A 4,533-nucleotide genomic window follows, 5' to 3' on the forward strand; every position below is an offset into this window, starting at 1 on the left:
ACTTCATCTTACATGAAGAAATAAGACAGAGTGATTCAAACAAGTGACAGAGTCAGAAAGCAAAATATCAGAAATGTTAGGTAGTTAGAACAGGGGAAGGGGACTAAACACAAATCAGCCACAAAGAATGCAGGAAATGGTATGACCTGTCATGAGGGTCTAGTAAAAGAAAAAATAGAACAGAGGACTTTCACCAAACTCAGACATGCACAGAGAAAATAGGACTGATTCAATGTAAACAAGGAACTACTCATCATACCACTATAATAAATCAGCTTTATAGTTCGCTCATGAATACAATTGTAGCAGACTGATGTAATGGGAAAAAAGTACATCAGACACAGGAAGAAATGGCTATTATGAGTCCTAAATTATGAATGGAAAACTTAGGACTCAAGAGACAATTATCAGAAGACTCAGAGCTCACCCTGAGGAAAACAACATAAGTGAACCAGGAACATGCTCAATGCTCCCCTCTTGAGAGAGAGGGAAGCCCATTCTTTGCTCTGTAAGAATATCTGTGTTTTGCCTATGCTTATTAAATCTTTTGTTTGCTGAAACGACAGTCTCTCTGCATCTTCTTGTGTGTATAGTGTGCGTACACAATACCTGTTCTTTGGAGGGAGAATAGGACCAGACCAGTTCACTTCTTTTGTGTTGTATCAGATATGGTGTCAGAACTACCTGATTAGGAATTCAAAAGAATGATATTTAGACACCTTCGATGGATATACTGTAAGATAAACACTGGACTGATAATTGCAAGGTTGGTGGTTCTAACTCACCAGACACTCGTTGGAAATCCTATACAAGGTCACTATGATTTGAAACCAACTCAATGGCACTTAGCAACAATGATTGAGGGAGTCCTGGGGTAGCACTGTAAGATAAGTACTGCACTGCTAACCACAAGGTCAGTGGTTCAAACCCACCAACCACTCCTTGGAAACCCTTTCAATGAGTCAGAACCAACTCAGTGACACTTATCAACAACAGTGGATAAAAAGAAAGAGTGAGAAAGCAGCAGAGGAAATCAAAGTGCAGACAAAACTTTTGAAGGAGTCAGGAAATCACTATAAGAACAAACTGACAAAATAAATGAAAAATTAGAAACCATACAAAAGCATCAAATAGAAATGCAGATAATTAATAATAAGATATCAGAAATAGATAATACATTGAAAAGGGAAAGTGTAATTAAATTAGTGGAAGGTCTAAATAATGAACTTGAAGACAAATCTCTCAATATTCATCTGGTAGAGGAACAATCAGAAAAAAGAACAAAAACAAAAAAAAAAAATTGAAGAAAGTCTAACAACTATGTGGGAACCCATAAATAGAAATAATATGTAATTGGAATTCCAAAACAGGAACAGACAAAAAAAATGTAAGAATAAAAAACCCATAGAGAAAATTGCTGAATATTTGTTGGAAGGAAATGTCTTTAACGTTACGGAAGACGAGAAGATCAGCATTCAAGGAACTGATCAAATCCCAAACAAGGTAAACCCCCAAAGAAAATCACAATAACATATAATAATGAAAATTAAAATAAATTTTAAAAAATCAAAATCAAGAAAGCAGTTTAGGGAAATCTAAAACTTGCCTATAAAGAAGAATTAATAATAAAACTAAGCTCTGATTTCTCAGCAGATGTGTAGGCAAAAAGACGGTGAGATGAAATAAATAAAATTCTAATAGAAAAAATTGCCAACCAAGAATCATCTACCCAGAAAAACTGTCCTTCAAATATTATGATTAAATTAGGATATTTTCAGATAAACAGTAAAAAAAAAAATTGTAAAAACTAGACTAGCCTTACATATATACTAAAGGGAATTCTTAGAGCAGGAAATTAACAGCAATAGACAACAATCTGAGAAAAACATACATGACAATATCACCTAGAACTCAACCCAGATATATACGTATTCAAAGTAAAACAAAGCTACACCCACAAATATATCAGAGTTTGAAAAAGGATATTTATACCATTCCTGCAAACACAACTATGAATATGGTAGAGCATACAGTAGGCAAGATGTTGAAACCTTCTTAGATATTATCAAACATCATAAGGTTTGGGGGCCTGGAAGTTCAGGACTATAGTCTCAGGAAACACCATAGTCAACTGGCATAAAATAGTCCACTAAAACAATATTCTATATCTTACTTTAATAAAAGCATCTGAGAACTTAAAAGCTCATGAGCGTCCATCTAAGGTGCAACTATTGGTCTCTCCATGTACAGAAGAATGAAGAGAGATGAAAATGGAAGCTGCTTGGAATCAATTAGTTCAGTGGACTAATGGAATATGAAACATCAGTCTTCATAACTCTGAAACCAGAGGAATTAGATGGCGCATGGCTACCAATAAAAACTGCTCTGAAAGGGATCACATTAGAAGGTCCCAGATAGAGTGGAAAAAAAAATGAAATAAAATTCAAAATTAATTAAAAAAAAAAAAAAAGACTGGGTTTATTTGCCAGAAAGAGACTGAAGGAATCTGAGAATACAGTCCTCAAGCTTCCTTCAGGTCCGGAAAGAAACTCACCCTCGTAGCCAAATTTTCAGTAAATAGGTATAAGGAGGAACAACAACACTAGTAAGGTATACTCATCATGGAATGATCAATTATTCAAAGTCAAAAGGGTAACATTTACCTAAGGACAAAGTTGAGAAGTGATGGAAAGGTAGGTGAAATCGAAATAGTAACCACAGGAGGGAAGCAGGATAACTTGCATGGAAGGGATCGCAGTCATTGAAATGAAACCAAGTGTATAATATGTTGAATTAAAGCTGAAGATTTTGTCTATAAACCTTCACTCAATTCACAATAAAAAGTTTTGGGGGGAAAAAATAATAAAACAAACCTTGTTTTGGTTAAATGTTGTCAAGTCAGTTCCAACTCATAGCAACTTTGTATAGGGTTTCCGAGAAGTGACTGGTGGGTTTGAACAGCCATCTTGCAGTTCAAATCAACCTTGTGGTCTAGTGCTTATCCTGAGGCGCCTCACCAAGACTGAAAATAGGCAACCAGAGATATCAGTTTGCAACAACCAAAAAAATCACAAAGTAAAAGGAGGGAGTTAAAGAACTTCCAAATGAAGAGAAGTCAAGTAGATATCAAGAAAATAAATTAATTAATAACTGAACTCTAAAAGTAGACCAACCCCTATCCCTAACCCTAAAACTGACCTTAGTTCTAATCATAACGCTAATAGTACACACAGTCCTAGATCTAGCTGAGACCTAGCCCTAGTCTTAACCCTAACCCTAACTCTTTAATTCCCACCCCCACCCACCAAAATATCAATGAAACAGAAAAAGAAAGAAAGTTATAAGGAACTTCATTTTAAAGGCAGTGAAAGAGAAAGGTGTTTTGTTTTGTTTTTTGACACAATTCTGTTAAACTCTATTATTTCCCATTTTCAAAAAAAGTCAATTTATCTTATCATTAAAAATGTAAAAAACAAAGAAAGACTGTGCTTATACAATACCATTGTGTCAATCTTAAGATTTGAATAGAAATAGAACAGTTGATATGGTCACAAAGGATTGAATTCAGGCTAAATTTGCAAGATAATGAAATACTTCATGAACAATAAACTAGTTAGGAATTGTGTTAAATAAGTAATGTATATGTGATTGAGTCTATAATTTCCTGAAATTGGTTGAGATCACTAATCTCAAACTAAAACCAAAAGTAAAAGTGTGTGACATAGAAAGCATTATAAAATGAATTCCTTTCGCACAGTGCTTACCAAGCATTGACAGTTTTTTATCTGATTCTCATGACATCTTTAATCTCATCATAAAGATTAAAGATTAAGTTGTGACTTCAGACTGTTTGAGGTTAAAAATAATAGCATAAATTTTAGTGAGAAAATCCTAGTGGTAGTGGTTATGTGCCATGGAGTCAGTTCCAACTCATAGTGACCCTGTATAGGGTTTCCGAAGCTGTAAATCTTTATGGGAGCAGAAAACTTCATCTTTCCCCCATGGAACCACTGGTAGTTTTGAACTGTTGACCATGAAATTAGCAGCCTGCCTCATAACTATTATGCCACCAGAGCTCCTTGAGAAAATCCCAGCAAATGTTACTTTACGAGAGGCAAAATATTTGTCCAAGTCTTCACTCAAAGAAATGCTTATCAAAACATGCTTTGTGGCTGTATAATTGGATTTTCTTTGAATTTGAATGTTTGTTTAGTCACAGAAGCATAGCAAATATGCTTATGCTAAGTCAGGTGTGTTCAGGGACAATGAAAGGATACCATGGTAGTTTAGATGATGTTCAGCAAATATTTACTTATTACTGGCCAGGGCCATAATTAATTAAGGAATTAAAATAAATAAATTGAGACATATTAATTGAAGAATTAATATAAATAAATGAGATATGGGAAAACCTGTGAATGAAGAATTCATTGTCTTTGCAAAGCAACAATGAAATACTTTCTTTTCTTTTTCTTTTTCTTTCTTTCTTTCTTCCTCTCTTTGGATGGCAGAGCCACAAAGAGTTGTTTTATT

Source organism: Chrysochloris asiatica, unplaced genomic scaffold (assembly GCF_000296735.1).
Source record: "Chrysochloris asiatica unplaced genomic scaffold, ChrAsi1.0 scaffold00059, whole genome shotgun sequence".
NCBI lineage: Eukaryota > Metazoa > Chordata > Mammalia > Afrosoricida > Chrysochloridae > Chrysochloris > Chrysochloris asiatica.